Here is a 16,536-nt window from a genome sequence, read left to right as displayed (position 1 = left end):
CAGTATTCCCATCTTAAATAAACAACTAAAAAAATGCCACATTGTTGACCTGCTCCAGGTGAGGCTTGAACTCACAACCTCGGCATTGCTCTGCAGGAACTGTCTTATAAGTACCGCGCGCTGACCGATTGCGCCACTGGAGCATTCTACTGGTGTACTCTAATGGATATACTAAGTAATTTTGCGACAGCAACAGATTAAACAATCAAACATCTAAAAACAACAATTCGCCTTAGTAGAGAAATGTTTCAATGGCGGAGTGATTAAGGCGAAGTACTCCTAATCCACTGTGCTCTATATAATGTCCTGTCTTTAGTGCTAAATTTACTAACATCGATCCACATAGTAGCAAGTGACTGGACGAGGTGGCCGAGTGGTTAAGGCGATGGACTGCTAATCCATTGTGCTCTGCACGCGTGGGTTTGAATCCCATCCTTGTCGTCGTTGATCATCATTTTGTTGTCCCTCTGGTTCCTTCTGTGTGGGTAGCCCCAGGACTGATCCCATGGCCCAAGCGTCTTATTTTTCATATTGATTGAGGTGTGTTCAATTTAGTTTTCTTTTGCTGGACTTAGTTTAATAAAGTCCTAGTACACAATGCCCTGGTTTTAGTGCTAAATTTAATAACATCTATCCACATTGTAGTGAGTTACTGGACGAGGTGGCCGAGTGGTTAAGGCGATGGACTGCTAATCCATTGTGCTCTGCATGCGTGGGTTCAAATCCCATCCTCGTCGTCCATGATCATCATTTTGTTGTCCCTCTGGTTCCTTCTGTGTGGGTAGCCCCAGAACTGATCCCATGGCCCAAGCGTCTTATTTTTCGTATTGAGTGAGGTGTGTTCAATTTAGTTTTCTTTTGCTGGACTTAGTTTAATAAAGTCCTAGTACACAATGTCCTGGTTTAAGTGCTAAATTTACCAGCATCTATCCACATTGTAGTGAGTTACTGGACGAGGTGGCCGAGTGGTTAAGGCGATGGACTGCTAATCCATTGTGCTCTGCACGCGTGGGTTCGAATCCCATCCTCGTAGACATCATTGATCATCCTTTTGTTGTCCCTCTGGTTCCTTCTGTGTGGGTAGCCCCAGGACTGATCCCATGGCCCAAGCGTCTTATTTTTCATATTGAGTGAGGTGTGTTCAATTTAGTTTTCTTTTGCTGGACTTCGTTTAATAAAGTCCTAGTACACAATGTCCTGGTTTTAGTGCTAAATTTATTAACATCTATCCACATTGTAGTGAGTTACTGGACGAGGTGGCCGAGTGGTTAAGGCGATGGACTGCTAATCCATTGTGCTCTGCACGCGTGGGTTCGAGTCCCATCCTCGTAGTCTTTGATCATCATTTTGTTGTCTTATTTTTCGTAATTGAGTGTGGTGTGTTCAATTTAGTTTTCTTTTGCTGGACTTAGTTTAATAAAGTCCCAGTACACAATGTAATTTTTATCGCATGAAGAAGTCCATTAACAATGATCCATATTATCTGGAGCAGATTTCCGATCTGGCCGAGTGGTTAGGCTGATGGTCTCCTAACTTTTTTTGCTCTGCATGTGTGAGTTCGAATCCAATTCTTGTTTCAATGAAGGTGTCCACAGCACTGAGTTTCAATCTTAGGCTTGTCTTATTAGTCTTGCCTTGTTATGTTTTTTTGTCAGCTAGGCCCTAGTAGTAAAGTGGTTGGATTGACAAGTTTTCACTCCATCATCAGTATTCCCATCTTAAATAAACAACTAAAAAAATGCCACATTGTTGACCTGCTCCAGGTGAGGCTTGAACTCACAACCTCGGCATTGCTCTGCAGGAACTGTCTTATAAGTACCGCGCGCTGACCGATTGCGCCACTGGAGCATTCTACTGGTGTACTCTAATGGATATACTAAGTAATTTTGCGACAGCAACAGATTAAACAATCAAACATCTAAAAACAACAATTCGCCTTAGTAGAGAAATGTTTCAATGGCGGAGTGATTAAGGCGAAGTACTCCTAATCCACTGTGCTCTATATAATGTCCTGTCTTTAGTGCTAAATTTACTAACATCGATCCACATAGTAGCGAGTGACTGGACGAGGTGGCCGAGTGGTTAAGGCGATGGACTGCTAATCCATTGTGCTCTGCACGCGTGGGTTTGAATCCCATCCTTGTCGTCCTTGATCATCATTTTGTTGTCCCTCTGGTTCCTTCTGTGTGGGTAGCCCCAGAACTGATCCCATGGCCCAAGCGTCTTATTTTTCGTATTGAGTGAGTTGTGTTCAATTTAGTTTTCTTTTGCTGGACTAAGTTTAATAAAGTCCTAGTACACAATGTCCTGGTTTTAGTGCTAAATTTACTAACATCGATCCACATAGTAGCGAGTGACTGGACGAGGTGGCCGAGTGGTTAAGGCGATGGACTGCTAATCCATTGTGCTCTGCACGCGTGGGTTTGAATCCCATCCTTGTCGTCCTTGATCATCATTTTGTTGTCCCTCTGGTTCCTTCTGTGTGGGTAGCCCCAGAACTGATCCCATGGCCCAAGCGTCTTATTTTTCGTATTGAGTGAGGTGTGTTCAATTTAGTTTTCTTTTGCTGGACTTAGTTTAATAAAGTCCTAGTACACAATGTCCTGGTTTAAGTGCTAAATTTACCAGCATCTATCCACATTGTAGTGAGTTACTGGACGAGGTGGCCGAGTGGTTAAGGCGATGGACTGCTAATCCATTGTGCTCTGCACGCGTGGGTTCGAATCCCATCCTCGTCGACGTCATTGATCATCCTTTTGTTGTCCCTCTGGTTCCTTCTGTGTGGGTAGCCCCAGGACTGATCCCATGGCCCAAGCGTCTTATTTTTCATATTGATTGAGGTGTGTTCAATTTAGTTTTCTTTTGCTGGACTTAGTTTAATAAAGTCCTAGTACACAATGTCCTGGTTTTAGTGCTAAATTTACTAACATCGATCCACATAGTAGCGAGTGACTGGACGAGGTGGCCGAGTGGTTAAGGCGATGGACTGCTAATCCATTGTGCTCTGCACGCGTGGGTTCGAATCCCATCCTTGTCGTCCTTGATCATCATTTTGTTGTCCCTCTGGTTCCTTCTGTGTGGGTAGCCCCAGAACTGATCCCATGGCCCAAGCGTCTTATTTTTCGTATTGAGTGAGTTGTGTTCAATTTAGTTTTCTTTTGCTGGACTTAGTTTAATAAAGTCCTAGTACACAATGTCCTGGTTTAAGTGCTAAATTTACCAGCATCTATCCACATTGTAGTGAGTTACTGGACGAGGTGGCCGAGTGGTTAAGGCGATGGACTGCTAATCCATTGTGCTCTGCACGCGTGGGTTCGAATCCCATCCTCGTCGACGTCATTGATCATCCTTTTGTTGTCCCTCTGGTTCCTTCTGTGTGGGTAGCCCCAGGACTGATCCCATGGCCCAAGCGTCTTATTTTTCATATTGATTGAGGTGTGTTCAATTTAGTTTTCTTTTGCTGGACTAAGTTTAATAAAGTCCTAGTACACAATGTCCTGGTTTTAGTGCTAAATTTACTAACATCGATCCACATAGTAGCGAGTGACTGGACGAGGTGGCCGAGTGGTTAAGGCGATGGACTGCTAATCCATTGTGCTCTGCACGCGTGGGTTTGAATCCCATCCTTGTCGTCCTTGATCATCATTTTGTTGTCCCTCTGGTTCCTTCTGTGTGGGTAGCCCCAGAACTGATCCCATGGCCCAAGCGTCTTATTTTTCGTATTGAGTGAGGTGTGTTCAATTTAGTTTTCTTTTGCTGGACTTAGTTTAATAAAGTCCTAGTACACAATGTCCTGGTTTAAGTGCTAAATTTACCAGCATCTATCCACATTGTAGTGAGTTACTGGACGAGGTGGCCGAGTGGTTAAGGCGATGGACTGCTAATCCATTGTGCTCTGCACGCGTGGGTTCGAATCCCATCCTCGTCGACGTCATTGATCATCCTTTTGTTGTCCCTCTGGTTCCTTCTGTGTGGGTAGCCCCAGGACTGATCCCATGGCCCAAGCGTCTTATTTTTCATATTGATTGAGGTGTGTTCAATTTAGTTTTCTTTTGCTGGACTTAGTTTAATAAAGTCCTAGTACACAATGTCCTGGTTTTAGTGCTAAATTTATTAACATCTATCCACATTGTAGTGAGTTACTGGACGAGGTGGCCGAGTGGTTAAGGCGATGGACTGCTAATCCATTGTGCTCTGCACGCGTGGGTTCGAATCCCATCCTTGTCGTCCTTGATCATCATTTTGTTGTCCCTCTGGTTCCTTCTGTGTGGGTAGCCCCAGAACTGATCCCATGGCCCAAGCGTCTTATTTTTCGTATTGAGTGAGCTGTGTTCAATTTAGTTTTCTTTTGCTGGACTTAGTTTAATAAAGTCCTAGTACACAATGTCCTGGTTTAAGTGCTAAATTTACCAGCATCTATCCACATTGTAGTGAGTTACTGGACGAGGTGGCCGAGTGGTTAAGGCGATGGACTGCTAATCCATTGTGCTCTGCACGCGTGGGTTCGAATCCCATCCTCGTCGTCCTTGATCATCATTTTGTTGTCCCTCTGGTTCCTTCTGTGTGGGTAGCCCCAGAACTGATCCCATGGCCCAAGCGTCTTATTTTTCATATTGAGTGAGGTGTGTTCAATTTAGTTTTCTTTTGCTGGACTTAGTTTAATAAAGTCCTAGTACACAATGTCCTGGTTTTAGTGCTAAATTTATTAACATCTATCCACATTGTAGTGAGTTACTGGACGAGGTGGCCGAGTGGTTAAGGCGATGGACTGCTAATCCATTGTGCTCTGCACGCGTGGGTTCGAATCCCATCCTCGTCGACGTCATTGATCATCCTTTTGTTGTCCCTCTGGTTCCTTCTGTGTGGGTAGCCCCAGGACTGATCCCATGGCCCAAGCGTCTTATTTTTCATATTGATTGAGGTGTGTTCAATTTAGTTTTCTTTTGCTGGACTTAGTTTAATAAAGTCCTAGTACACAATGTCCTGGTTTTAGTGCTAAATTTATTAACATCTATCCACATTGTAGTGAGTTACTGGACGAGGTGGCCGAGTGGTTAAGGTGATGGACTGCTAATCCATTGTGCTCTGCACACGTTGGTTCGAATCCCATCCTCGTCGTCATCATTGATCATCCTTTTGTTGTCCCTCTGGTTCCTTCTGTGTGGGTAGCCCCAGAACTGATCCCATGGCCCAAGCGTCTTATTTTTAGTATTGAGTGAGGTGTGTTCAATTTAGTTTTCTTTTGCTGGACTTAGTTTAATAAAGTCCTAGTACACAATGTCCTGGTTTGAGTGCTAAATTTATTAACATCTATCCACATTGTTGTGAGTTACTGGACGAGGTGGCCGAGTGGTTAAGGCGATGGACTGCTAATCCATTGTGCTCTGCACGCGTGGGTTCGAGTCCCATCCTCGTCGTCTTTGATCATCATTTTGTTGTCTTATTTTTCGTAATTGAGTGTGGTGTGTTCAATTTAGTTTTCTTTTGCTGGACTTAGTTTAATAAAGTCCTAGTGCACAATGTCCTGGTTTTAGTACTAAATTTATTAACATCTATCCACATTGTAGTGAGTTACTGGACGAGGTGGCCGAGTGGTTAAGGCGATGGACTGCTAAATTATTGTGCTCTGCACGCGTGGGTTCGAATCCCATCCTCGTTGTCTTTGATAAGCTTTTGTTGTCTTATTTTTCGTATTGAGTGTGGTGTGTTCAATTTAGTTTTCTTTTGCTGGACTTAGTTTAATAAAGTCCCAGTACACAATGTAATTTTTATTGCATGAAGAAGTCCATTAACAATGATCCATATTATCTGGAGCATATGTCCGATCTGGCCGAGTGGTTAGGCTGATGGTCTCCTAACTTTTTTTGCTCTGCATGTGTGAGTTCGAATCCAATTCTTGTTTCAATGAAGGTGTCCACAGCACTGAGTTTCAATCTTAGGCTTGTCTTATTAGTCTTGGCTAGTTATGTTTTTTTGTCAGCTAGGCCCCAGTAGTAAAGTGGTTGGATTGACAAGTTTTCACTCAATCATCAGTATTCCCATCTTAAATAAACAACTAAAAAAAATGCCACATTGTTGACTTGCTCCAGGTGAGGCTTGAACTCACAACCTCGGCATTGCTCTGCAGGAACTGTCTTATAAGTACCGCGCGCTGACCGATTGCGCCACTGGAGCATTCTACTGGTGTACTCTAATGGATATACTAAGTAATTTTGCGACAAACAATCAAACATCTAAAAACAACAATTCGCCTTAGTAGAGAAATGTTTCAATGGCGGAGTGATTAAGGCGAAGTACTCCTAATCCACTGTGCTCTATATAATGTCCTGTCTTTAGTGCTAAATTTACTAACATGGATCCACATAGTAGTGAGTGACTGGACGAGGTGGCCGAGTGGTTAAGGCGATGGACTGCTAATCCATTGTGCTCTGCACGCGTGGGTTCGAATCCCATCCTCGTCGACATCATTGATCATCCTTTTGTTGTCCCTCTGGTTCCTTCTGTGTGGGTAGCCCCAGGACTGATCCCATGGCCCAAGCGTCTTATTTTTCATATTGAGTGAGGTGTGTTCAATTTAGTTTTCTTTTGCTGGACTTAGTTTAATAAAGTCCTAGTACACAATGTCCTGGTTTAAGTGCTAAATTTACCAGCATCTATCCACATTGTAATGAGTTACTGGACGAGGTGGCCGAGTGGTTAAGGCGATGGACTGCTAATCCATTGTGCTCTGCACGCGTGGGTTCGAATCCCATCCTCGTCGTCCTTGATCATCATTTTGTTGTCCCTCTGGTTCCTTCTGTGTGGGTAGCCCCAGAACTGATCCCATGGCCCAAGCGTCTTATTTTTAGTATTGAGTGAGGTGTGTTCAATTTAGTTTTCTTTTGCTGGACTTAGTTTAATAAAGTCCTAGTACACAATGTCCTGGTTTTAGTGCTAAATGTATTAACATCTATCCACATTGTAGTGAGTTACTGGACGAGGTGGCCGAGTGGTTAAGGCGATGGACTGCTAATCCATTGTGCTCTGCACGCGTGGGTTCGAATCCCATCCTCGTCGACATCATTGATCATCCTTTTGTTGTCCCTCTGGTTCCTTCTGTGTGGGTAGCCCCAGGACTGATCCCATGGCCCAAGCGTCTTATTTTTCATATTGAGTGAGGTGTGTTCAATTTAGTTTTCTTTTGCTGGACTTAGTTTAATAAAGTCCTAGTACACAATGTCCTGGTTTAAGTGCTAAATTTACCAGCATCTATCCACATTGTAGTGAGTTACTGGACGAGGTGGCCGAGTGGTTAAGGCGATGGACTGCTAATCCATTGTGCTCTGCACGCGTGGGTTCGAGTCCCATCCTCGTCGTCTTTGATCATCATTTTGTTGTCCCTCTGGTTCCTTCTGTGTGGGTAGCCCCAGGACTGATCCCATGGCCCAAGCGTCTTATTTTTCATATTGAGTGAGGTGTGTTCAATTTAGTTTTCTTTTGCTGGACTTAGTTTAATAAAGTCCTAGTACACAATGTCCTGGTTTAAGTGCTAAATTTACCAGCATCTATCCACATTGTAGTGAGTTACTGGACGAGGTGGCCGAGTGGTTAAGGCGATGGACTGCTAATCCATTGTGCTCTGCACGCGTGGGTTCGAGTCCCATCCTCGTCGTCTTTGATCATCATTTTGTTGTCTTATTTTTCGTAATTGAGTGTGGTGTGTTCAATTTAGTTTTCTTTTGCTGGACTTAGTTTAATAGTCCTAGTACACAATGTCCTGGTTTTAGTGCTAAATTTATTAACATCTATCCACATTGTAGTGAGTTACTGGACGAGGTGGCCGAGTGGTTAAGGCGATGGACTGCTAAATCATTGTGCTCTGCACGCGTGGGTTCGAATCCCATCCTCGTTGTCTTTGATAAGCTTTTGTTGTCTTATTTTTCGTATTGAGTGTGGTGTGTTCAATTTAGTTTTCTTTTGCTGGACTTAGTTTAATAAAGTCCCAGTACACAATGTAATTTTTATTGCATGAAGAAGTCCATTAACAATGATCCATATTATCTGGAGCATATGTCCGATCTGGCCGAGTGGTTAGGCTGATGGTCTCCTAACTTTTTTTGCTCTGCATGTGTGAGTTCGAATCCAATTCTTGTTTCAATGAAGGTGTCCACAGCACTGAGTTTCAATCTTAGGCTTGTCTTATTAGTCTTGGCTAGTTATGTTTTTTTGTCAGCTAGGCCCCAGTAGTAAAGTGGTTGGATTGACAAGTTTTCACTCAATCATCAGTATTCCCATCTTAAATAAACAACTAAAAAAATGCCACATTGTTGACTTGCTCCAGGTGAGGCTTGAACTCACAACTTTGGCATTGCTCTGCAGGAACTGTCTTATAAGTACCGCGCACTGACCGATTGCGCCACTGGAGCATTCTGCTGGTGTACTCTAATGGATATACTAAGTAATTTTGCGACAAACAATCAAACCTCTAAAAACAACAATTCGCCTTAGTAGAGAAATGTTTCAATGGCGGAGTGATTAAGGCGAAGTACTCCTAATCCACTGTGCTCTATATAATGTCCTGTCTTTAGTGCTAAATTTACTAACATCGATCCACATAGTAGTGAGTGACTGGACGAGGTGGCCGAGTGGTTAAGGCGATGGACTGCTAATCCATTGTGCTCTGCACGCGTGGGTTCGAATCCCATCCTCGTCGACATCATTGATCATCCTTTTGTTGTCCCTCTGGTTCCTTCTGTGTGGGTAGCACCAGGACTGATCCCATGGCCCAAGCGTCTTATTTTTCATATTGAGTGAGGTGTGTTCAATTTAGTTTTCTTTTGCTGGACTTAGTTTAATAAAGTCCTAGTACACAATGTCCTGGTTTTAGTGCTAAATTTATTAACATCTATCCACATTGTAGTGAGTTACTGGACGAGGTGGCCGAGTGGTTAAGGCGATGGACTGCTAATCCATTGTGCTCTGCACGCGTGGGTTAGAATCCCATCCTCGTCGACGTCATTGATCATCCTTTTGTTGTCCCTCTGGTTCCTTCTGTGTGGGTAGCCCCAGAACTGATCCCATGGCCCAAGCGTCTTATTTTTCGTATTGAGTGAGGTGTGTTCAATTTAGTTTTCTTTTGCTGGACTTAGTTTAATAAAGTCCTAGTACACAATGTCCTGGTTTTAGTGCTAAATTTATTAACATCTATCCACATTGTAGTAAGTTACTGGACGAGGCGGCCGAGTGGTTAAGGCGATGGACTGCTAATCCATTGTGCTCTGCACGCGTGGGTTCGAATCCCATCCTCGTCGACATCATTGATCATCCTTTTGTTGTCCCTCTGGTTCCTTCTGTGTGGGTAGCCCCAGGACTGATCCCATGGCCCAAGCGTCTTATTTTTCATATTGAGTGAGGTGTGTTCAATTTAGTTTTCTTTTGCTGGACTTAGTTTAATAAAGTCCTAGTACACAATGTCCTGGTTTTAGTGCTAAATTTATTAACATCTATCCACATTGTAGTGAGTTACTGGACGAGGTGGCCGAGTGGTTAAGGCGATGGACTGCTAATCCATTGTGCTCTGCACGTGTGGGTTCGAATCCCATCCTCGTCGTCCTTGATCATCATTTTGTTGTCCCTCTGGTTCCTTCTGTGTGGGTAGCCCCAGAACTGATCCCATGGCCCAAGCGTCTTATTTTTCGTATTGAGTGAGGTGTGTTCAATTTAGTTTTCTTTTGCTGGACTTAGTTTAATAAAGTCCTAGTACACAATGTCCTGGTTTAAGTGCTAAATTTACCAGCATCTATCCACATTGTAGTGAGTTACTGGACGAGGTGGCCGAGTGGTTAAGGTGATGGACTGCTAATCCATTGTGCTCTGCACACGTTGGTTCGAATCCCATCCTCGTCGTCATCATTGATCATCCTTTTGTTGTCCCTCTGGTTCCTTCTGTGTGGGTAGCCCCAGAACTGATCCCATGGCCCAAGCGTCTTATTTTTAGTATTGAGTGAGGTGTGTTCAATTTAGTTTTCTTTTGCTGGACTTAGTTTAATAAAGTCCTAGTACACAATGTCCTGGTTTTAGTGCTAAATTTATTAACATCTATCCACATTGTAGTGAGTTACTGGACGAGGTGGCCGAGTGGTTAAGGCGATGGACTGCTAATCCATTGTGCTCTGCACGCGTGGGTTCGAATCCCATCCTCGTCGACATCATTGATCATCCTTTTGTTTTCCCTCTGGTTCCTTCTGTGTGGGTAGCCCCAGAACTGATCCCATGGCCCAAGCGTCTTATTTTTAGTATTGAGTGAGGTGTGTTCAATTTAGTTTTCTTTTGCTGGACTTAGTTTAATAAAGTCCTAGTACACAATGTCCTGGTTTTAGTGCTAAATTTATTAACATCTATCCACATTGTTGTGAGTTACTGGACGAGGTGGCCGAGTGGTTAAGGCGATGGACTGCTAATCCATTGTGCTCTGCACGCGTGGGTTCGAGTCCCATCCTCGTCGTCTTTGATCATCATTTTGTTGTCTTATTTTTCGTAATTGAGTGTGGTGTGTTCAATTTAGTTTTCTTTTGCTGGACTTAGTTTAATAAAGTCCTAGTGCACAATGTCCTGGTTTTAGTACTAAATTTATTAACATCTATCCACATTGTAGTGAGTTACTGGACGAGGTGGCCGAGTGGTTAAGGCGATGGACTGCTAAATTATTGTGCTCTGCACGCGTGGGTTCGAATCCCATCCTCGTTGTCTTTGATAAGCTTTTGTTGTCTTATTTTTCGTATTGAGTGTGGTGTGTTCAATTTAGTTTTCTTTTGCTGGACTTAGTTTAATAAAGTCCCAGTACACAATGTAATTTTTATTGCATGAAGAAGTCCATTAACAATGATCCATATTATCTGGAGCATATGTCCGATCTGGCCGAGTGGTTAGGCTGATGGTCTCCTAACTTTTTTTGCTCTGCATGTGTGAGTTCGAATCCAATTCTTGTTTCAATGAAGGTGTCCACAGCACTGAGTTTCAATCTTAGGCTTGTCTTATTAGTCTTGGCTAGTTATGTTTTTTTGTCAGCTAGGCCCCAGTAGTAAAGTGGTTGGATTGACAAGTTTTCACTCAATCATCAGTATTCCCATCTTAAATAAACAACTAAAAAAAATGCCACATTGTTGACTTGCTCCAGGTGAGGCTTGAACTCACAACCTCGGCATTGCTCTGCAGGAACTGTCTTATAAGTACCGCGCGCTGACCGATTGCGCCACTGGAGCATTCTACTGGTGTACTCTAATGGATATACTAAGTAATTTTGCGACAAACAATCAAACATCTAAAAACAACAATTCGCCTTAGTAGAGAAATGTTTCAATGGCGGAGTGATTAAGGCGAAGTACTCCTAATCCACTGTGCTCTATATAATGTCCTGTCTTTAGTGCTAAATTTACTAACATCGATCCACATAGTAGTGAGTGACTGGACGAGGTGGCCGAGTGGTTAAGGCGATGGACTGCTAATCCATTGTGCTCTGCACGCGTGGGTTCGAATCCCATCCTCGTCGTCCTTGATCATCATTTTGTTGTCCCTCTGGTTCCTTCTGTGTGGGTAGCCCCAGAACTGATCCCATGGCCCAAGCGTCTTATTTTTAGTATTGAGTGAGGTGTGTTCAATTTAGTTTTCTTTTGCTGGACTTAGTTTAATAAAGTCCTAGTACACAATGTCCTGGTTTTAGTGCTAAATGTATTAACATCTATCCACATTGTAGTGAGTTACTGGACGAGGTGGCCGAGTGGTTAAGGCGATGGACTGCTAATCCATTGTGCTCTGCACGCGTGGGTTCGAATCCCATCCTCGTCGACATCACTGATCATCCTTTTGTTGTCCCTCTGGTTCCTTCTGTGTGGGTAGCCCCAGGACTGATCCCATGGCCCAAGCGTCTTATTTTTCATATTGAGTGAGGTGTGTTCAATTTAGTTTTCTTTTGCTGGACTTAGTTTAATAAAGTCCTAGTACACAATGTCCTGGTTTAAGTGCTAAATTTACCAGCATCTATCCACATTGTAGTGAGTTACTGGACGAGGTGGCCGAGTGGTTAAGGCGATGGACTGCTAATCCATTGTGCTCTGCACGCGTGGGTTCGAGTCCCATCCTCGTCGTCTTTGATCATCATTTTGTTGTCCCTCTGGTTCCTTCTGTGTGGGTAGCCCCAGGACTGATCCCATGGCCCAAGCGTCTTATTTTTCATATTGAGTGAGGTGTGTTCAATTTAGTTTTCTTTTGCTGGACTTAGTTTAATAAAGTCCTAGTACACAATGTCCTGGTTTAAGTGCTAAATTTACCAGCATCTATCCACATTGTAGTGAGTTACTGGACGAGGTGGCCGAGTGGTTAAGGCGATGGACTGCTAATCCATTGTGCTCTGCACGCGTGGGTTCGAGTCCCATCCTCGTCGTCTTTGATCATCATTTTGTTGTCTTATTTTTCGTAATTGAGTGTGGTGTGTTCAATTTAGTTTTCTTTTGCTGGACTTAGTTTAATAGTCCTAGTACACAATGTCCTGGTTTTAGTGCTAAATTTATTAACATCTATCCACATTGTAGTGAGTTACTGGACGAGGTGGCCGAGTGGTTAAGGCGATGGACTGCTAAATCATTGTGCTCTGCACGCGTGGGTTCGAATCCCATCCTCGTTGTCTTTGATAAGCTTTTGTTGTCTTATTTTTCGTATTGAGTGTGGTGTGTTCAATTTAGTTTTCTTTTGCTGGACTTAGTTTAATAAAGTCCCAGTACACAATGTAATTTTTATTGCATGAAGAAGTCCATTAACAATGATCCATATTATCTGGAGCATATGTCCGATCTGGCCGAGTGGTTAGGCTGATGGTCTCCTAACTTTTTTTGCTCTGCATGTGTGAGTTCGAATCCAATTCTTGTTTCAATGAAGGTGTCCACAGCACTGAGTTTCAATCTTAGGCTTGTCTTATTAGTCTTGGCTAGTTATGTTTTTTTGTCAGCTAGGCCCCAGTAGTAAAGTGGTTGGATTGACAAGTTTTCACTCAATCATCAGTATTCCCATCTTAAATAAACAACTAAAAAAATGCCACATTGTTGACTTGCTCCAGGTGAGGCTTGAACTCACAACTTTGGCATTGCTCTGCAGGAACTGTCTTATAAGTACCGTGCACTGACCGATTGCGCCACTGGAGCATTCTGCTGGTGTACTCTAATGGATATACTAAGTAATTTTGCGACAAACAATCAAACCTCTAAAAACAACAATTCGCCTTAGTAGAGAAATGTTTCAATGGCGGAGTGATTAAGGCGAAGTACTCCTAATCCACTGTGCTCTATATAATGTCCTGTCTTTAGTGCTAAATTTACTAACATCGATCCACATAGTAGTGAGTGACTGGACGAGGTGGCCGAGTGGTTAAGGCGATGGACTGCTAATCCATTGTGCTCTGCACGCGTGGGTTTGAATCCCATCCTCGTCGACATCATTGATCATCCTTTTGTTTTCCCTCTGGTTCCTTCTGTGTGGGTAGCCCCAGGACTGATCCCATGGCCCAAGCGTCTTATTTTTCATATTGAGTGAGGTGTGTTCAATTTAGTTTTCTTTTGCTGGACTTAGTTTAATAAAGTCCTAGTACACAATGTCCTGGTTTAAGTGCTAAATTTACCAGCATCTATCCACATTGTAATGAGTTACTGGACGAGGTGGCCGAGTGGTTAAGGCGATGGACTGCTAATCCATTGTGCTCTGCACGCGTGGGTTCGAATCCCATCCTCGTCGTCCTTGATCATCATTTTGTTGTCCCTCTGGTTCCTTCTGTGTGGGTAGCCCCAGAACTGATCCCATGGCCCAAGCGTCTTATCTTTAGTATTGAGTGAGGTGTGTTCAATTTAGTTTTCTTTTGCTGGACTTAGTTTAATAAAGTCCTAGTACACAATGTCCTGGTTTTAGTGCTAAATTTATTAACATCTATCCACATTGTAGTGAGTTACTGGACGAGGTGGCCGAGTGGTTAAGGCGATGGACTGCTAATCCATTGTGCTCTGCACGCGTGGGTTCGAGTCCCATCCTCGTCGTCCTTGATCATCATTTTGTTGTCCCTCTGGTTCCTTCTGTGTGGGTAGCCCCAGGGTTCGAATCCCATCCTCGTCGACATCATTGATCATCCTTTTGTTGTCCCTCTGGTTCCTTCTGTGTGGGTAGCCCCAGGACTGATCCCATGGCCCAAGCGTCTTATTTTTCATATTGAGTGAGGTGTGTTCAATTTAGTTTTCTTTTGCTGGACTTAGTTTAATAAAGTCCTAGTACACAATGTCCTGGTTTTAGTGCTAAATTTATTAACATCTATCCACATTGTAGTGAGTTACTGGACGAGGTGGCCGAGTGGTTAAGGCGATGGACTGCTAATCCATTGTGCTCTGCACGCGTGGGTTCGAGTCCCATCCTCGTCGTCCTTGATCATCATTTTGTTGTCCCTCTGGTTCCTTCTGTGTGGGTAGCCCCAGGGTTCGAATCCCATCCTCGTCGACATCATTGATCATCCTTTTGTTGTCCCTCTGGTTCCTTCTGTGTGGGTAGCCCCAGGACTGATCCCATGGCCCAAGCGTCTTATTTTTCATATTGAGTGAGGTGTGTTCAATTTAGTTTTCTTTTGCTGGACTTAGTTTAATAAAGTCCTAGTACACAATGTCCTGGTTTAAGTGCTAAATTTACCAGCATCTATCCACATTGTAATGAGTTACTGGACGAGGTGGCCGAGTGGTTAAGGCGATGGACTGCTAATCCATTGTGCTCTGCACGCGTGGGTTCGAATCCCATCCTCGTCGTCCTTGATCATCATTTTGTTGTCCCTCTGGTTCCTTCTGTGTGGGTAGCCCCAGAACTGATCCCATGGCCCAAGCGTCTTATCTTTAGTATTGAGTGAGGTGTGTTCAATTTAGTTTTCTTTTGCTGGACTTAGTTTAATAAAGTCCTAGTACACAATGTCCTGGTTTTAGTGCTAAATTTATTAACATCTATCCACATTGTTGTGAGTTACTGGACGAGGTGGCCGAGTGGTTAAGGCGATGGACTGCTAATCCATTGTGCTCTGCACGCGTGGGTTCGAGTCCCATCCTCGTCGTCTTTGATCATCATTTTGTTGTCCCTCTGGTTCCTTCTGTGTGGGTAGCCCCAGGACTGATCCCATGGCCCAAGCGTCTTATTTTTCATATTGAGTGAGGTGTGTTCAATTTAGTTTTCTTTTGCTGGACTTAGTTTAATAAAGTCCTAGTACACAATGTCCTGGTTTAAGTGCTAAATTTACCAGCATCTATCCACATTGTAGTGAGTTACTGGACGAGGTGGCCGAGTGGTTAAGGCGATGGACTGCTAATCCATTGTGCTCTGCACGCGTGGGTTCGAGTCCCATCCTCGTCGTCTTTGATCATCATTTTGTTGTCTTATTTTTCGTAATTGAGTGTGGTGTGTTCAATTTAGTTTTCTTTTGCTGGACTTAGTTTAATAAAGTCCTAGTACACAATGTCCTGGTTTTAGTGCTAAATTTATTAACATCTATCCACATTGTAGTGAGTTACTGGACGAGGTGGCCGAATGGTTAAGGCGATGGACTGCTAAATCATTGTGCTCTGCACGCGTGGGTTCGAATCCCATCCTCGTCGTCTTTGATAAGCTTTTGTTGTCTTATTTTTCGTATTGAGTGTGGTGTGTTCAATTTAGTTTTCTTTTGCTGGACTTAGTTTAATAAAGTCCCAGTACACAATGTAATTTTTATTGCATGAAGAAGTCCATTAACAATGATCCATATTATCTGGAGCATATGTCCGATCTGGCCGAGTGGTTAGGCTGATGGTCTCCTAACTTTTTTTGCTCTGCATGTGTGAGCTCGAATCCTATTCTTCTTTCAATGATGGTGTCCACAGCACTGAGTTTCAATCTTAGACTTGTCTTATTAGTCTTGGCTAGTTATGTTTTTTTGTCAGCTAGGCCCCAGTAGTAAAGTGGTTGGATTGACAAGTTTTCACTCAATCATCAGTATTCCCATCTTAAATAAACAACTAAAAAAAATGCCACATTGTTGACTTGCTCCAGGTGAGGCTTGAACTCACAACCTCGGCATTGCTCTGCAGGAACTGTCTTATAAGTACCGCGCGCTGACCGATTGCGCCACTGGAGCATTCTACTGGTGTACTCTAATGGATATACTAAGTAATTTTGCGACAAACAATCAAACATCTAAAAACAACAATTCGCCTTAGTAGAGAAATGTTTCAATGGCGGAGTGATTAAGGCGAAGTACTCCTAATCCACTGTGCTCTATATAATGTCCTGTCTTTAGTGCTAAATTTACTAACATCGATCCACATAGTAGTGAGTGACTGGACGAGGTGGCCGAGTGGTTAAGGCGATGGACTGCTAATCCATTGTGCTCTGCACGCGTGGGTTCGAATCCCATCCTCGTCGTCCTTGATCATCATTTTGTTGTCCCTCTGGTTCCTTCTGTGTGGGTAGCCCCAGAACTGATCCCATGGCCCAAGCGTCTTATTTTTAGTATTGAGT

General features: G+C 43.4%; 50 non-coding genes across 50 annotated transcripts; 45 read left to right on the top strand and 5 right to left on the bottom strand.

Moving 5' to 3' along the window:
- Window positions 1-50: 50 nt before the first annotated feature.
- trnai-uau (transfer RNA isoleucine (anticodon UAU)) lies at window positions 51-143 on the bottom strand. Its single transcript is given in 2 exon segments — window positions 51-86; window positions 106-143. It is a non-coding gene; the product is annotated as a tRNA-Ile (tRNA).
- A 216-nt stretch (window positions 144-359) lies between these two features.
- trnas-gcu (transfer RNA serine (anticodon GCU)) lies at window positions 360-441 on the top strand. The gene has a single exon. It is a non-coding gene; the product is annotated as a tRNA-Ser (tRNA).
- A 214-nt stretch (window positions 442-655) lies between these two features.
- trnas-gcu (transfer RNA serine (anticodon GCU)) lies at window positions 656-737 on the top strand. Its single transcript has one exon. It is a non-coding gene; the product is annotated as a tRNA-Ser (tRNA).
- Window positions 738-951: 214 nt separating this feature from the next.
- trnas-gcu (transfer RNA serine (anticodon GCU)) lies at window positions 952-1,036 on the top strand. The gene has a single exon. It is a non-coding gene; the product is annotated as a tRNA-Ser (tRNA).
- A 214-nt stretch (window positions 1,037-1,250) lies between these two features.
- On the top strand, window positions 1,251-1,335 carry trnas-gcu (transfer RNA serine (anticodon GCU)). Its single transcript has one exon. It is a non-coding gene; the product is annotated as a tRNA-Ser (tRNA).
- Window positions 1,336-1,755: 420 nt separating this feature from the next.
- trnai-uau (transfer RNA isoleucine (anticodon UAU)) lies at window positions 1,756-1,848 on the bottom strand. Its single transcript is given in 2 exon segments — window positions 1,756-1,791; window positions 1,811-1,848. It is a non-coding gene; the product is annotated as a tRNA-Ile (tRNA).
- A 216-nt stretch (window positions 1,849-2,064) lies between these two features.
- On the top strand, window positions 2,065-2,146 carry trnas-gcu (transfer RNA serine (anticodon GCU)). The gene has a single exon. It is a non-coding gene; the product is annotated as a tRNA-Ser (tRNA).
- Window positions 2,147-2,360: 214 nt separating this feature from the next.
- Window positions 2,361-2,442, top strand: trnas-gcu (transfer RNA serine (anticodon GCU)). The gene has a single exon. It is a non-coding gene; the product is annotated as a tRNA-Ser (tRNA).
- A 214-nt stretch (window positions 2,443-2,656) lies between these two features.
- On the top strand, window positions 2,657-2,738 carry trnas-gcu (transfer RNA serine (anticodon GCU)). The gene has a single exon. It is a non-coding gene; the product is annotated as a tRNA-Ser (tRNA).
- A 217-nt stretch (window positions 2,739-2,955) lies between these two features.
- Window positions 2,956-3,037, top strand: trnas-gcu (transfer RNA serine (anticodon GCU)). Its single transcript has one exon. It is a non-coding gene; the product is annotated as a tRNA-Ser (tRNA).
- Window positions 3,038-3,251: 214 nt separating this feature from the next.
- Window positions 3,252-3,333, top strand: trnas-gcu (transfer RNA serine (anticodon GCU)). The gene has a single exon. It is a non-coding gene; the product is annotated as a tRNA-Ser (tRNA).
- Window positions 3,334-3,550: 217 nt separating this feature from the next.
- trnas-gcu (transfer RNA serine (anticodon GCU)) lies at window positions 3,551-3,632 on the top strand. Its single transcript has one exon. It is a non-coding gene; the product is annotated as a tRNA-Ser (tRNA).
- Window positions 3,633-3,846: 214 nt separating this feature from the next.
- Window positions 3,847-3,928, top strand: trnas-gcu (transfer RNA serine (anticodon GCU)). The gene has a single exon. It is a non-coding gene; the product is annotated as a tRNA-Ser (tRNA).
- Window positions 3,929-4,145: 217 nt separating this feature from the next.
- trnas-gcu (transfer RNA serine (anticodon GCU)) lies at window positions 4,146-4,227 on the top strand. Its single transcript has one exon. It is a non-coding gene; the product is annotated as a tRNA-Ser (tRNA).
- A 214-nt stretch (window positions 4,228-4,441) lies between these two features.
- trnas-gcu (transfer RNA serine (anticodon GCU)) lies at window positions 4,442-4,523 on the top strand. Its single transcript has one exon. It is a non-coding gene; the product is annotated as a tRNA-Ser (tRNA).
- A 214-nt stretch (window positions 4,524-4,737) lies between these two features.
- Window positions 4,738-4,819, top strand: trnas-gcu (transfer RNA serine (anticodon GCU)). The gene has a single exon. It is a non-coding gene; the product is annotated as a tRNA-Ser (tRNA).
- Window positions 4,820-5,036: 217 nt separating this feature from the next.
- trnas-gcu (transfer RNA serine (anticodon GCU)) lies at window positions 5,037-5,118 on the top strand. The gene has a single exon. It is a non-coding gene; the product is annotated as a tRNA-Ser (tRNA).
- A 217-nt stretch (window positions 5,119-5,335) lies between these two features.
- trnas-gcu (transfer RNA serine (anticodon GCU)) lies at window positions 5,336-5,417 on the top strand. Its single transcript has one exon. It is a non-coding gene; the product is annotated as a tRNA-Ser (tRNA).
- Window positions 5,418-5,577: 160 nt separating this feature from the next.
- Window positions 5,578-5,659, top strand: trnas-gcu (transfer RNA serine (anticodon GCU)). Its single transcript has one exon. It is a non-coding gene; the product is annotated as a tRNA-Ser (tRNA).
- A 422-nt stretch (window positions 5,660-6,081) lies between these two features.
- trnai-uau (transfer RNA isoleucine (anticodon UAU)) lies at window positions 6,082-6,174 on the bottom strand. Its single transcript is given in 2 exon segments — window positions 6,082-6,117; window positions 6,137-6,174. It is a non-coding gene; the product is annotated as a tRNA-Ile (tRNA).
- A 205-nt stretch (window positions 6,175-6,379) lies between these two features.
- Window positions 6,380-6,461, top strand: trnas-gcu (transfer RNA serine (anticodon GCU)). The gene has a single exon. It is a non-coding gene; the product is annotated as a tRNA-Ser (tRNA).
- Window positions 6,462-6,678: 217 nt separating this feature from the next.
- Window positions 6,679-6,760, top strand: trnas-gcu (transfer RNA serine (anticodon GCU)). Its single transcript has one exon. It is a non-coding gene; the product is annotated as a tRNA-Ser (tRNA).
- Window positions 6,761-6,974: 214 nt separating this feature from the next.
- Window positions 6,975-7,056, top strand: trnas-gcu (transfer RNA serine (anticodon GCU)). Its single transcript has one exon. It is a non-coding gene; the product is annotated as a tRNA-Ser (tRNA).
- A 217-nt stretch (window positions 7,057-7,273) lies between these two features.
- trnas-gcu (transfer RNA serine (anticodon GCU)) lies at window positions 7,274-7,355 on the top strand. Its single transcript has one exon. It is a non-coding gene; the product is annotated as a tRNA-Ser (tRNA).
- Window positions 7,356-7,569: 214 nt separating this feature from the next.
- On the top strand, window positions 7,570-7,651 carry trnas-gcu (transfer RNA serine (anticodon GCU)). The gene has a single exon. It is a non-coding gene; the product is annotated as a tRNA-Ser (tRNA).
- A 158-nt stretch (window positions 7,652-7,809) lies between these two features.
- trnas-gcu (transfer RNA serine (anticodon GCU)) lies at window positions 7,810-7,891 on the top strand. Its single transcript has one exon. It is a non-coding gene; the product is annotated as a tRNA-Ser (tRNA).
- Window positions 7,892-8,610: 719 nt separating this feature from the next.
- On the top strand, window positions 8,611-8,692 carry trnas-gcu (transfer RNA serine (anticodon GCU)). The gene has a single exon. It is a non-coding gene; the product is annotated as a tRNA-Ser (tRNA).
- A 217-nt stretch (window positions 8,693-8,909) lies between these two features.
- trnas-gcu (transfer RNA serine (anticodon GCU)) lies at window positions 8,910-8,991 on the top strand. The gene has a single exon. It is a non-coding gene; the product is annotated as a tRNA-Ser (tRNA).
- A 217-nt stretch (window positions 8,992-9,208) lies between these two features.
- Window positions 9,209-9,290, top strand: trnas-gcu (transfer RNA serine (anticodon GCU)). The gene has a single exon. It is a non-coding gene; the product is annotated as a tRNA-Ser (tRNA).
- Window positions 9,291-9,507: 217 nt separating this feature from the next.
- On the top strand, window positions 9,508-9,589 carry trnas-gcu (transfer RNA serine (anticodon GCU)). The gene has a single exon. It is a non-coding gene; the product is annotated as a tRNA-Ser (tRNA).
- A 214-nt stretch (window positions 9,590-9,803) lies between these two features.
- Window positions 9,804-9,885, top strand: trnas-gcu (transfer RNA serine (anticodon GCU)). The gene has a single exon. It is a non-coding gene; the product is annotated as a tRNA-Ser (tRNA).
- Window positions 9,886-10,102: 217 nt separating this feature from the next.
- On the top strand, window positions 10,103-10,184 carry trnas-gcu (transfer RNA serine (anticodon GCU)). Its single transcript has one exon. It is a non-coding gene; the product is annotated as a tRNA-Ser (tRNA).
- A 217-nt stretch (window positions 10,185-10,401) lies between these two features.
- Window positions 10,402-10,483, top strand: trnas-gcu (transfer RNA serine (anticodon GCU)). Its single transcript has one exon. It is a non-coding gene; the product is annotated as a tRNA-Ser (tRNA).
- Window positions 10,484-10,643: 160 nt separating this feature from the next.
- On the top strand, window positions 10,644-10,725 carry trnas-gcu (transfer RNA serine (anticodon GCU)). The gene has a single exon. It is a non-coding gene; the product is annotated as a tRNA-Ser (tRNA).
- Window positions 10,726-11,147: 422 nt separating this feature from the next.
- trnai-uau (transfer RNA isoleucine (anticodon UAU)) lies at window positions 11,148-11,240 on the bottom strand. Its single transcript is given in 2 exon segments — window positions 11,148-11,183; window positions 11,203-11,240. It is a non-coding gene; the product is annotated as a tRNA-Ile (tRNA).
- Window positions 11,241-11,445: 205 nt separating this feature from the next.
- trnas-gcu (transfer RNA serine (anticodon GCU)) lies at window positions 11,446-11,527 on the top strand. The gene has a single exon. It is a non-coding gene; the product is annotated as a tRNA-Ser (tRNA).
- Window positions 11,528-11,741: 214 nt separating this feature from the next.
- Window positions 11,742-11,823, top strand: trnas-gcu (transfer RNA serine (anticodon GCU)). Its single transcript has one exon. It is a non-coding gene; the product is annotated as a tRNA-Ser (tRNA).
- A 217-nt stretch (window positions 11,824-12,040) lies between these two features.
- trnas-gcu (transfer RNA serine (anticodon GCU)) lies at window positions 12,041-12,122 on the top strand. Its single transcript has one exon. It is a non-coding gene; the product is annotated as a tRNA-Ser (tRNA).
- Window positions 12,123-12,336: 214 nt separating this feature from the next.
- Window positions 12,337-12,418, top strand: trnas-gcu (transfer RNA serine (anticodon GCU)). Its single transcript has one exon. It is a non-coding gene; the product is annotated as a tRNA-Ser (tRNA).
- A 158-nt stretch (window positions 12,419-12,576) lies between these two features.
- trnas-gcu (transfer RNA serine (anticodon GCU)) lies at window positions 12,577-12,658 on the top strand. The gene has a single exon. It is a non-coding gene; the product is annotated as a tRNA-Ser (tRNA).
- Window positions 12,659-13,377: 719 nt separating this feature from the next.
- trnas-gcu (transfer RNA serine (anticodon GCU)) lies at window positions 13,378-13,459 on the top strand. The gene has a single exon. It is a non-coding gene; the product is annotated as a tRNA-Ser (tRNA).
- A 217-nt stretch (window positions 13,460-13,676) lies between these two features.
- trnas-gcu (transfer RNA serine (anticodon GCU)) lies at window positions 13,677-13,758 on the top strand. Its single transcript has one exon. It is a non-coding gene; the product is annotated as a tRNA-Ser (tRNA).
- Window positions 13,759-13,972: 214 nt separating this feature from the next.
- Window positions 13,973-14,054, top strand: trnas-gcu (transfer RNA serine (anticodon GCU)). The gene has a single exon. It is a non-coding gene; the product is annotated as a tRNA-Ser (tRNA).
- A 293-nt stretch (window positions 14,055-14,347) lies between these two features.
- Window positions 14,348-14,429, top strand: trnas-gcu (transfer RNA serine (anticodon GCU)). Its single transcript has one exon. It is a non-coding gene; the product is annotated as a tRNA-Ser (tRNA).
- Window positions 14,430-14,722: 293 nt separating this feature from the next.
- Window positions 14,723-14,804, top strand: trnas-gcu (transfer RNA serine (anticodon GCU)). Its single transcript has one exon. It is a non-coding gene; the product is annotated as a tRNA-Ser (tRNA).
- A 214-nt stretch (window positions 14,805-15,018) lies between these two features.
- Window positions 15,019-15,100, top strand: trnas-gcu (transfer RNA serine (anticodon GCU)). The gene has a single exon. It is a non-coding gene; the product is annotated as a tRNA-Ser (tRNA).
- Window positions 15,101-15,314: 214 nt separating this feature from the next.
- On the top strand, window positions 15,315-15,396 carry trnas-gcu (transfer RNA serine (anticodon GCU)). The gene has a single exon. It is a non-coding gene; the product is annotated as a tRNA-Ser (tRNA).
- Window positions 15,397-15,556: 160 nt separating this feature from the next.
- Window positions 15,557-15,638, top strand: trnas-gcu (transfer RNA serine (anticodon GCU)). The gene has a single exon. It is a non-coding gene; the product is annotated as a tRNA-Ser (tRNA).
- A 422-nt stretch (window positions 15,639-16,060) lies between these two features.
- Window positions 16,061-16,153, bottom strand: trnai-uau (transfer RNA isoleucine (anticodon UAU)). The gene is given in 2 exon segments: window positions 16,061-16,096; window positions 16,116-16,153. It is a non-coding gene; the product is annotated as a tRNA-Ile (tRNA).
- Window positions 16,154-16,358: 205 nt separating this feature from the next.
- trnas-gcu (transfer RNA serine (anticodon GCU)) lies at window positions 16,359-16,440 on the top strand. The gene has a single exon. It is a non-coding gene; the product is annotated as a tRNA-Ser (tRNA).
- Window positions 16,441-16,536: the final 96 nt, after the last annotated feature.

The sequence above is a fragment of the Callionymus lyra genome, chromosome 2 (genome assembly GCF_982586985.1).
Source record: "Callionymus lyra chromosome 2, fCalLyr1.hap1.1, whole genome shotgun sequence".
Classification (NCBI taxonomy): domain Eukaryota; kingdom Metazoa; phylum Chordata; class Actinopteri; order Syngnathiformes; family Callionymidae; genus Callionymus; species Callionymus lyra.
The sequence above is the reverse complement of the archived record's forward strand: the minus strand, read 5'-3'. Positions and strand labels throughout refer to the sequence as shown.